General features: G+C 42.8%; 1 long non-coding RNA gene across 1 annotated transcript in view; it reads right to left on the reverse strand.

Moving 5' to 3' along the window:
- LOC138259405 (uncharacterized) overlaps positions 1 to 12,354 on the reverse strand; it is an 85,532-nt gene extending 73,178 nt beyond the window's left edge. Inside the window, exon 1 of the long non-coding RNA XR_011198716.1 lies at positions 12,265 to 12,354. This is a non-coding gene — a long non-coding RNA (uncharacterized lncRNA). The remainder of the gene's footprint in view (positions 1 to 12,264) is intronic.
- Positions 12,355 to 12,836: the final 482 nt, after the last annotated feature.

Consider the following 12,836-nt stretch of genomic DNA (forward strand, 5'->3'; position numbering starts at 1 on the left):
TTCTGGTTAGGCATCTCTACACCTTTATTGGCATATTCCTGGGAAAAGACCTGCCAGTGACACCACCTTTAAAGTTTAAGTACCCCCGCAGCTGCCCCTTCACTTGTGTAATCATCCTTTTCAGCATTTCTATTTTGTCTCGCAGAAATTGAGGCAACCTTTTGTGTTGCTAAAGTCACCTCAAGTGGCCAGGGTACGCCCAGACGTGGGTCCTTTGCTCAACGTGCCACTGGATTCAAGCTAGCCTGGCTGATAAGGGTTGATACCCTGAATCCGGTCCCAGGATGCCTGTTTCCGGTCCAGGGAGGACCTGGTTTGGCAGTTTGGGCTCGACTGTTCCCATGGGGAGCAGGGTCATGCTTGATTTGCATATGGCTGGGTCCAAACTGGGGTGACGTGGCGAACAAAATAACAATAGATTAAACCCAGATCAGTGACTGGGGGTGTGTGTTTGAAATGTTTCGACACGCCGTCCATCATTTTATTTTGTGGTGTGGCTAGATAAAAATAATATAATTGACATATCTGCAACACTTATTTACCACACTACAAAATGGCAAAATCTGCTGTAGCAAGTGCTACATAAAACAAGTTATATGTTAAATAGTTAAAATAAACATTTTAAATAGAAGTTAAAAGGTACAATAGTTGCAGAAGACAACACTCCCAAAATTAAAAATGCTGAATTACATCTGTAAAGTGTGATTTAAGAACACATCACAGTGCTTAATAAATAATCTTGCTTACACTGAATAATGTGCTCTGGTGTACAGTGAATATTGAAGATAGACTCAGGATGTTGTGTAGCACAATGATGTGTTTTTTTAAAAGCATCTCAAATAATGTAGTTTGCTTCTTTTGAGATTTATGTTTGGGCTGTTATCTGCATCCATTGTGCCCTTAACTCCCATTGACAGCGTTGTATTAAGTGAGTGACAGTGACTGAATAAGACGAGTTATGCGACACACAGGGAAGTTGTTACTTCTACATCCTTTCCTTGTTTGTTGAATGGGGTTCTTCTGTGTCTTTCTGTATTTAAGAATAGGCATGGCTTCTTCTATGATCCTTTCATTTCGTGCGTGCAAGACTGTCTCCTTTGAATGTGACACAGAGGTGTAACTATGAATAGTGCAGCAGATGCAGTGGCACCAGGCCTAGGGGTCTGAGGAGTCCTCTGCACACCACTTATGGCTATATTTCAGGGGTTGAGAGGCATGTGGTTTACTTATATTAGGGCCCCAGAGTCCTTGCAATGCCACTAATGTGATGCTATGTGGATACTGTACATACATACATTTGTTTCTAAGAATGCCTATTTAGTCTGCGCACATCCAAATGATAGATAAGCCTTAAACATGTTTAAAATGTTTTTACTCAGATTGTGAAGGCACGTCTTTACTATTATTGAAGGACATGTGGTCGATTCATCAACACAGCTTGTGGTAGTGCTCATTTGAGCGACCTTCAGTGAGGCCCCATAGTACTGTGCTAGATGTAGGCCTTGCAGCTCATTTTCAGTCTTCATTTAACGGTAAAATACTGATCCGCTGTTAATGAAGTAATATTTGTTCAGTTAATACAAGACAATCTCCAGACTGAATACTAACTTAAAATTCAGGATTACCTAATTGAATTATGATCAGTATTTTACTGATAAATGATTGTAAATTAAAATGAAGGATACAAGGACTACATCTACCACAATGCTATTGGACCTTACTGAATGAAACTATGCGGTGCACACCTGTGAAACGTTTGGTGCGGCTAAAATCTGTGCTTCTGTCATTGAAAGTTGGAGCTTCAAGTGCCAATGGTCCGCCCCAAGGGATTGCTTTCTCACTGAAATAGGTAACTGGGTATTTTACCAGCTGAACTGTTCCGCAGCATTCAAAGTGACCACAACTGAAAGGGTTAAACTTGTATGAAACTCTTCAATGAAATCAAAACGTCATGATGTCAGATTGCCTCAGTGAGAATTGATCAGCATTTTACTCTAAATCAGCGGTCCTTAACTTTTGGAATAGTGGGGAGCCCCACGGAATCTGTAATGGAAGCTCGGACCCCTGCCTCAGCAATTTATATTATTTGAACCCCAATAGAATACACAATAATCAAGAAACAAATATACATCAAACAAATACACAAATTATGGAATTATTTTTTTAATTCACAAGCAAAAAATTTGAAAATCAACATTTTAATTGGAAGGTTAGAGCTTTTCAAAATTAAGTTTTATTTTTAAAACACGAAGGGATATTGTAGACTCTAGCACATGGGTACTCACAAACATTTTCACGGGGGCCGCAGAGTTTGGTCTTCGATGTGACCGAGGGCCGCAATGATGGCAGCAGGGTGGCAGTCGGGGGTTGGTAGTAAAGTGGGGGTGAGGGACGCAAAGCTATACTACTAGTGTCTGAATAGCACAATGTGAAACCATAAACTTGGGAATAATCACGGCTTCTCCACTTAACCAAACTGTGTGATCCTAAGCAAATGTTTTATTTCACTTTCCCTGCTTTTTGTACATTATCACATATGAGGGCCTCGCATGACTTTAGAATGTGTGCTGCACAAAACCTTTTTGTATTCGATTTAATAAACTATAATGTTTTTGTATAATTGAAACCTAGGCTACCGAAAGAGTGCACATAGCTGACTTGCCTCGTAGCTCATCAAAGGCATTGTTTTCGGGGTGGGAGATGGGGGAGTGAATGTTTCTAAATTCTGGTTAGAAAATTAACACTTTGAAAAAATATATTTCTTCAATGCAATTATATAATCTGGTGTACTAAGGTGAAGTTTCTGCGTGTTAATGAAATACACTTTTTGAATTTTGAGCAGACTTTATCGTGCTTTTACATTTTTGCTTCAAATATGTCTTTAAAAATGAATGTGTTTCTGATGTTACATTATACAGAACCCCTCTCTTATCTCTTTTCTTTACCTTCAACTCGCCTTAAATAAATGCTTGCCTGTTTATTTACATTTGTTAATGTTAGTGTCGAGTCTAGTTAAGAGCAGCCCAGTGCTGCTGGGCCGCATGTTAAGGTCGAAAGGGCCGCATGCGGCTCCCGGGCCGTACTGTGAGTATCACTGCTCTAGCACAATGGTCCTCAAACGTTTTGCTCCCACGCCCCCCACAGTGAAATAAAAAACATATATGGGCCCCCATCTGTATTTTTCACAATTATTCTATGAAATTGACACTGTTTAAATATGTCTTTACTTATTTAAACATTGTAGTTACATTGTTACTGTTTTAAAATTCAATCAAATACATGATGCCAACATACTATTCTGATCAGGCAGGCCCTACTAACGAGTACAAATATCCACAGTGTGATTATTAGAAGTGGGGTGGAGGTTTTGAAGAGTATTTGGAATCCCTTCCCTTTTGACATACTCCCAGCTTGGATATAAATGACAAAACGTGTTAGTGATGGCCCTTTGCAGAGCGGTTTGCTGCTGCAAATTTTTTCAGCTCAAAACAAAGCCTTGTTGTTAGCATAATGTTTCTTTTGGTCAGAGCCTATGTTTAGATTATTCACTATTGCTGTAATAAAAAATGGAGTACAATTAGCTAGAATATGACCCCGACTGGCATTTGAGGTAAGTAAACACACTTTTAAATGTATGGTGCGTGCGTGCCTGTGTGTGAGAGTCTGTTTATGTGAGAGAGTGTGTGTCTGTGTGAATGTGTAAAAGTGTGTGTAAGCATGTGTGTGAGTAAAAGTAAAAGTCAAATGGCATGTGACATTCATGCCCTCCCCCCCCCCCAGGATCACTTACAGCCCCCCTAATGGGACCCCCCACAATTTGAAGACCCCTGCTCTATCATATCACTTTGTTTTTTACTCCTAATGCATGGTATCTTTTAGTCGGCTCATACTAGTGCTTCAATTGAGGCCACAAATTATTCACACTAGATTAAGTTTGCTGTACTTGCCTGCTCCAACAAATCAAGCTACCAACTTAATTTTTAGCTTCCCATTTCAGTTCACATTTGCAAAGCATTTTAAAACTTTCAGTTTTCAATTATGCTTCTTAATGCATATGTACTTTATTAATCTACTAATATGATTTAACTTCAACTTTATAAAGAGTTGTGGCCTCCCCTGAGTAGCCATAAAGGAGCCCCAGGGGTCCACGACACGATTGAAAAAACAAACGAATGTGTACAAGGACTTTGTCTACCACAATGCGTTGAGGTCTTATGAAAAACAGCTATGCTAAAGGTACATGCCTCTGAAAATGTCTATGGCTCAGACAAAAAGCCTATCGCTAGATGCAGGCTGAGGATCAACAGGCTTACAATGAAGTGGGAGTCTTATCATGCAACCTTGATGGCCGATGCACCTTCACCTGTGGCCTGCACCGAACCCATCATGTACACACCAACAGAATTGAACACTCATCATGGACCTAAAGGAACACCTGCCTATTGGGATCTTTAGAGACCTACACATCCTGGAAGGTATCAAGATCCCATCACCTGGTAACCTGCAGGCTAGCTGACTCTTCTTTGATGTAAACAGGTATTCCCAGGCTCTCCACCACTGTACCTCTGGAGTGTCTCTGGATTTGCGCTTTTATCTTTGCTCTCTGAGGAAGGTCCTCATCAGGGATCACCTCAACCACTGGGGATTCAGGATGAGCAGTCTGAAAGCATGCCAGCACTCTGCCAGCCGTTCTCCACAGCATGTAGTCTGTGTTGAGATCTTCACTGACACCCCCTCAGATACTCTCAGTTGGGGTGCCCTGCAGGTCAGTCACACACCCCTATGATTCTCTTCTATCTATGCGAGTCAGTAAGTTGGCTCCTCACAATGGTGCATTAAAAAGGCCTTTAACCTCGACTATAATTCAGCTGCGAACATTGTTAGGTGCCTCATAGACTGTTGTGAATTGGAGTAGTCAGTTGGGTTGGATGTAGATTTTGCGTGCGCCTATATTTAACTGAGCAAGGGTCTTGTCAAGAATGACAACATTAGAAAGTGGGCTCAGGGGTCAACAAAAACAAACAAGAGTACGATACAGATTTTTCAAGACACACACAGGACATGTGTCCGAACAGCCACCACTCACTATGCTACTGCTTTCCTCTGTGGTATGTTTAACTTCATTGTTCATCCATCCCCTCCTTGCCATTCAGTTCTTTTCCCACACTTATAACACCTTGTTGCAGGCCGCAGGGACCAGGCATATCAAAGAAAATGGAGCTTTTCAGTGTCATTTGATTGAACCTGCTTAATCGTCCACAATGGCCTTAGAGACACTAAGGGGGTTATTACAACTTTGGAGGAGGTGTTAATTCGTCCCAAATGTGACGGATATACCACCAGCCGTATTACGAGTGCCATAGGATATAATGGACTCGTAATACGGCTGGTGGTATATCCGTCACTTTACCGTCACTTTTGGGACGGATTAACACCTCCTCCAAAGTTGTAATAACCCCCTAAATTCTTCATCTATAAAGTCCTTTTAAGTGCCAGGGGCAATGACATTTTACCCTTTCTGGCCAGGTATGAAGGCACTCCATGCGAGATGCCAATCAGCACCCCACAATAATTAGACACATTTGTCATTGTCCTCTCTACTGCCTCACCACCACTACTCCCCAAATCAGAACAAACATTGGCAAAGCCAAACGTTATCACCTTTATAATGCAAGTGCAGCGCTGTGGCTAATGCTATTGTTTAAAAAAGTAAAATTAAATAAACATACTGAGGAAAACACATATCTTATGGTATTTCAAAACTGTACATTGAATTCAATGTTTTTAATTTTTATAAATGATATGGTTTATTTTTCAAATACGTGTCCCCTCAGAAAATCTGAACGGAATTTTAAAAAGAATAAGGAAGTGTCATAATATAAAAGAAAACACTTGCGAAGGCCTAAATTTACTTTCTGCGGGATTCAGTCATTTATTTCAATGCAGTTGCCTAAGGAGCACATTTATGGGCCTCCAGGAGAAGTACACCATTTGCCTCAGACACCAGCTCAGTGCAGCATGTGGCCTTTCTCTCAGTGCCATAAAAGCCTTTATGTGTCATAGCTTGTACTTTCATGCAACATGTGGAATACAGGAGATAAAATGAAAACTAACCTGAAAGTCAGTTCCTCAGCCCTAACAAAAGTATCACTGTTGTTGCTCTTTTACAGAGACCAGCTGGGAAGAGCAGGTGGTAACACAGGGCATTAGGGTGTGGCTATTTGAGGTGGGAAACAGCACTTATGGGAAAGAACTAGAAAATAATGTATTTCTTATGGAATGCTGAGTGAAAAAAGAACAAAGTAGGTCCCCAAATGTGAATAGTGGAAGGGTACAAGGCAGTCAATAAAAAGGATTGTAAAGAGGCTATGCTCTAGGGAAGAGATAAGCACAAGAAGAGTAAGGTAAGTCACTGAATAAGAAGCAAGCAAATGACAGAGTTAGTAAAGCCAAATAATGCTAAGCAATAGGCAGGCTGTAAGCCTACTATAAGTCCACAGTAGGTCTTTTTAAGCCAGAAGACACCTAGAAATGTTTCTTTACCTCCAGCCCAGGACACTCCCTCCTTTTGCCTTAAAGCGCTACTGCCCAGTGACTTTGTTTGTTAAGCCCCTACTCTTTTAGCTGCAGTGAAATGAAGGGCTAGAGAGTGTCGACTCACTGTCAGTCACAGGTCCAGGTCATGCTAAACTTTAAAATGGTATTTATCGGCTCCTAACATTTGTAATTAATATTTGCAGGTCACCACATACTAACGCATCAAGAATGTTGTAAGTGAATAGCACAACAGAGTTGAGGAGGTGGAGGTTTGGACACTTTTTAAAAATATATATGTCTCTTCGCTGCTTACTACACCTTGTGCAACGCAGCACAGCTGCATTGTGCTAAATATACCATCCCCTATCTTATTCAAGAAGTATTGAGCATATGTTTAGAGGTTACATTACTTCATTGTCCTGATAGGTTTGAAGCTGATATGTGAATGACAATTAATTTCAAGTTGGGGGCACATATTACTGTAACTGTTTTCTTGTGTGGTCGGTGGGCGGCATTGGCGGCATCCGTGGAAGGAAAGGCTCGTTCCAGGCACGGTTCCTTCCATTCTCCCACATGCGGCATAAGGATCTCGGGTTGGGGTTGGGGTGCACTTGTACCTGCAGCTCATGCCCAACCTGCATTAGATATTACTGGATGACAGTTCCAACTGGTAAAATCAGACCTGGTGTTCCTGCGTCTGATAATTCTGGGATGGGAACATCAGGAATCGAATGGAGCAGTATCCCGTGGGATAGCAGCCCACCTGAGTCGGGCCCTGAGTACTAAAGATGGAATGAGAAGTTGCTTCTAAAGCTGTTAATCTAGAGCTTTGCTCACTGATAATGCACACCTGCATCTATCAAATTCATCACCTCCTCTCCAGAGACAAAGGCGTCCAAGGCAGTTCTGCTTTTTGTTGTTGAATGAATGGTGTGAATCAAGACCTCCTTGTCTTTCATTTAGTAATTTTCTAGGGTATCCCTTGGCTCTGATGTTCTTTTTTGATGCAGGAATGCTCTGGCTTTGTGTAATGTGTTCCATGTCACAGATCATTTGCAACAGCTTAACCTTTTAACATATGTGTTTGGAGTTTATTTGGTGCACGCTTTTGCACTACCATTAATTTAAGGTGCCTCTCAAATGGCCTGGTTTCCCTACAGACTTACTGTGCATAATTCAAGGAGACATTGCATGAGTGCAGCGTTTCAGCCACTGCATGCTGTCCCTAGCACCCTTTCTTCTGAGGCAGAGGGGCATCCTACCCGGGGACCCTCCCTCCAACAATTGTAGGTCACCTTCATTGATTCCAGCGACAGCATGATCTGGTCGTTCTCAAGGAAAGGATCACCAAGACTCTCTCCTCTACCCCCATTGTCATTCAAGCCTAATCCTACATCGTTCCTAAAACATGGAATGATTTGTAACTACACATAAGAGGCTCTTCCTCACTGCATGAATTCTGCAAGAAGCTGAAGACCTGGCTTTTCGATTACACCCACTAGGTGCTAGGTTTAGCTAGACTCAAACATGCACAGTGCCAGGATACCCTCCCGGGTGATAGTGTACTCTACAGATCTGCATAACATAACAACTGACTCCCTTTGGTCTTGAGTACAGGCTTTGCATCAGTGCTGCCCATATTTCTCAGTTTGGACTCCTTGGATGATCTGAATATGTGAAACTGAAAGCTATGGAGTCTGTACCAATCCATCTGTTCCAGTGCAGCTCCTGCCAGCCGTGGTGCATTCTTTGCAACCATGGTAGAGATTCTGAGGTTCAAAGACATTACACAGGCACCAGTCTCAACTTTCAAAACTGATTTTGATCCAGCTGTTGTTTCATGGATCTGATCCAATCACCTCTAGCAGGCCCTTTAGAGATGGATCATGCTTCTATGCGTCCATCCCTTCGGGCTTTCTCCCTGTTTGAAGCCATGCTTCTGGGAGAGGGGCACTGGTCTGGACACCTGTACAGGAGACCATGAACATCTGCATCAATAATCGTGCAGTTAGGGCCAGGGCTTTGGAGGCACTGCCAATTGAAGTTCCAGTCCCCGTTGGAGAATGAGGACATTTCTCATAGTGGAAACTGCTTTTCTATCAATGCCCACCCTTGCCATTGAGCCACAATCTATCAGTAAACCAGGAGGAAGCTGCTGAACAACAAGCACAAGGCTCTCAAAGTTAATCTAATCATTCTAACAAGGAACTCGAGATCTGGTTCACTGAAAAGCAATGCATTATCCTCCCACATAGATAAGGAGGTTCAGTGTCTTGAGGTATATGTAAGAAAATGTACCAGTCAGTCTAAGCGTTCCTCCGACGAGTTAATGCAGATGCCCTCATAACCAGCTATAAGCTGCTTATCTGGCACAAGTTTGACAGGGACAGCTCTTTCCTCACAGACAATGCCCAAAAGTACAAATGCATATTTAATCTGCACAGGGGAGCTGCAGAACAAAATCTCCTCGGGTCTCTGTTCCTTATTGATGGTAGCCCATTAGCATGGTCTATGGTCTGTCCATGAGCCAACAATTGTGATTTGAAGTCTCAGAGATTGGGTAGTGGCTCCGAAATTGAAGAAGGGATGCCTAAAAGGGACAAACAAAAACCCTTATCCCAGCACAACAAAGGCAAAGAAATCACATTGATTTTGCTCAAGGACGACAGAAAAGAATCAAACAAGTGACAAGTCTTACATTGTCCCTGGTTTGATCCATTCCTGTCAAATGCGTTAGGGTCAGCCACACAAGTGGGCACCAGTTTTATCATAAGTGTGGCAACGTTCGGTGGTTGGAATACATCAGGATGGTGCAGATTTCGGAAGTTTTGCCTGCACAAATATGAGGGAAATTTGTGATTTTAACCAAAGTAAAAGGCTTGCAGAACATTCTTGGCATGAAAATGTGTGATCCAATAAAAGGCACTCAACCCTGGACTGTGTGTCTAGTTTTCAGAAATGTCTGGGTTTGGAAGGCTTCTGTAGGTGGCGGCTGAGCCCAGGCGCGAATAGTTCAGCCATTCAGCATGGCAAGTAAGACAAAATTTGAACTTACCCCCAATCTGCCAGCCCCCATGTCAGAACTATGCCCCCAAAAAATCCATATTTCCTCTTGCTTGCCATGGGAATGTAGATGCTGTACACCACAGGTGGGCAGAAAAACTGCTGGGGCTTTAAGGGAAGGAAATAGGCCCACCCTTTTTTCCTAAAACACAAAAATATATCCCTGGTATCCAGTGGACTTTTTGCCCTCCTGTCCGGAGCACAATTGTGATAAACCACCCAATCAACCAATGGACAGAGGGCAGGAAGACTGTTGGGCCCATTCTGGGGATAGAAGGGGTGGGCACAGCCTGATGTCTGTGTGTGCTGTCCCCGCCACTGTGTCTAGTGGGCTTTTCTGCACTTCCCCCCCAAACCCGAGGGCAGATTGGAGGTAAACTCCCCCAGTCTGGCCCCCTGTGGGGACCAAGGACTGTTGGGCACATTGTGGGGTGAGGGCACAGCTCAGTCACCCCACTTTTTCGACCTATTTTCTCTGGAGTATAGTGGGTTTTCTGCAGTAAATCCCAGTAAAGAAAACATTCCTTGGTGGTCTTTCTGCTCCCCAGGGGGCAGACAGGGGTAAATACCGGTGTCGCCCCTGCCCCAGGTGAGCAGAAAAACTCTTGTGCCCTGAGTAATTCCCAAGTAGGAAGAGAGAAAGCACAGGGAAGGGGAGATTGTTCCCTTTCCAATGTTGCCCCCCGCATTGATCAATGCACAGGGTGCAGAGTTATACACCCATCCTTTGTTTTGTTGTGATGTCAACGTGCTGTTAATGCTTCTCGTAACAGCAAAACAATAGAAAAATCTAACTCTGGATGCAAGGTAAGCTTTTCTCTTCCTTCCCAACTTTGATTTTAGAAACACAAATGTTTCTGCTGTTTTCACCAGAAGCTTTTTTCATTTCTAGTGTGGTGGGTGACCCGTCAACATGCACTGCGCTGTGACGGTATCAGGGTTGTGTGGTGGATATCAACAGGTTGGCCACCGCACTCAAACGGTTGAAATAACACTGCAGAGGAAATAATGTTAAACAAATAACATTATTTTGAGCTTTAAAACTATATATACATATATTAATTATTATATTATTAATATATTATTATTATATTAATAAGTAATTATAAAATGTATTGATAATAAATTGATAAACGTATTTAACATTAAAATTACACTGAACATTTATTAAAAAATGTTAAAAAAGGTAATAATGGAATTTCGTTATATACATAATTTTTAAATAAAATGTAATATATATTAAATATAAAAAAATTTTTTTTACTGTAGGTGGAATTTCTTTACAATTATTAATATTGACATATGCCTTAAACGCAAAATACATTTATTTTAAATAATAACTAATAAACGTGCAAGCTTATGTGCTGTCGCATTTTTAGGTTGGGTTTAAAATAAATATGTATTGTTTTAAATATTAATAAACTTTAATAATTTTCCCTTTACTTTCCTATTGGCAGAGCTCGGCTTTGGTTTCGGAGGTCTCCACCTATGTATGAAAAGTTAAAAGTAGTAACTTTAGCCTGGTAAATTCTGGTGAAGGACCACCCGGGGCGTTGAGGCATGTAAATCTGCACCTTTGTACTCAGAAATGGTGAACAACAAAAGGAACAGTGGTAGCTTTACACGTGAGTAAATTTACACGTGTAAATCTACCTTTGTGAATAGGCCCCAATATGTTAGACACAGTTTATGATCCTGCCTCTAGGTGACAGTGTACTGAAAAAGTTTAAATATAAAAAAAGCCTGTGGACTGAGGCCCTGATGTCAATGGAGCCGCAAATCCTTTTTGAGTGCTAACTCCTGTATGAACATTGAACGGGATTGTAGCTGTGTCGCAAAGAAAGTTTCTTCTCGTTGAGGTGCCCAGCTTTAGATGAACCTGGTATACTATCGTGAGAAATTTACACCACGTGTCCCTAAAGTGCTTTTTTACAGTGCAGCAGAAATCGGAAAAATGTTGGTTAATTGGATTACTTCACATTTGTACTGGAATGCTGCTACGGAGCAATACAGTCAGATCACATTACTGAAATGTGGTATGCTCTGAATGTCAGAAATTCTGTGTCAGTTTACCATCAGTCAAGGTCGTGTGGAATCTACCTACACATGCCTGTAATAACTTTATTGTCATATATAATTCTCCGGTCTATGTTAAGATGAGTCTACTGCAGGTCCGGGAGGCGCAGCTGACCCTCAAAGGGGCCACGGCTAACACAGCAAACAAAGGGCCACATCAGCAGCAAGAGCGGCAAAAGCGCACCAAAAGGTGACCGAAGAATGTGGGTTTTGAATGACCCAATCCAGGGGAGGGGGCGGGGCCACATGCACGACTAAAGGCAACAAGGACACGCGTGTCCCAACATTGTCGCCTGGACAAACTGATCACCAGGGGAATTCCTGTCATCAGAGATCGCCGGCTATATCGCCACCACTGGAAGCAACGAGCAGAACCTCTGAGGCAGCCCATATGGAGTGAGGAGCGCCAGCAACTGTGCCGAGAACGGCAGTGGTGTGGTGAAGGGTACGCTGCCCGACTGGCAACTCTGACACGGGCAGGGGTGTGGCTAGGAGCGCGTAGCCCGACTGGCATTTGGGGGACTAAGCGGCTTGGCTGGGAGCATGCTGCCCGACCAGTGACTAGGGAGCAAAGTTTCTGGGACTTACCTGTTGCTCCAACGACCCGAGCTGTGTGGAGGCCTCTCGGGGCACAACCAGCCTCTGCGTTGCAGTCCAGAGACTGTGCGCGAGGCCGAGCAACATGCCTCTCCTTAAAGGCAGAGGAGACTCAATAGCCTTAAAGGAGCAGCACCGGCATCAGGCTGCAAATTCGTGAGGAGTTCCTATTGTGGGGGTTTAACAGAAAAGACCACGACAAGAGGGGGAAAAAGTTTGTGGGCTTGGATACACTTTCTCTGAGGAGAGGGGTTTTTGTGTATTGGGGCATCGTGTCCCCCCCACCCCATGTCTCCCTCCCTTGAAGGCAAGGCTGTCAAGTCCCAGCAGTGGGGGCAGAGACCACACAGAGCAGTAGTATGACGCACTATCATGTAGCTATGTATACCCAAGTCAAAAAGGAAGATCTTCCTGGAGTCATTTTGAAGTCATCTGATGACTTCAGCTGAGCTATTCCTGTAATTATCCAGTGAAGCCATCCCAAACCATCATGGAGTATGCCTATAGGGTGAAATATTTAAATGAAATGACTCCAAAGTCATCACAATAACTACTCCAGGATG

This window comes from Pleurodeles waltl, chromosome 9 (assembly GCF_031143425.1).
Source record: "Pleurodeles waltl isolate 20211129_DDA chromosome 9, aPleWal1.hap1.20221129, whole genome shotgun sequence".
NCBI lineage: Eukaryota > Metazoa > Chordata > Amphibia > Caudata > Salamandridae > Pleurodeles > Pleurodeles waltl.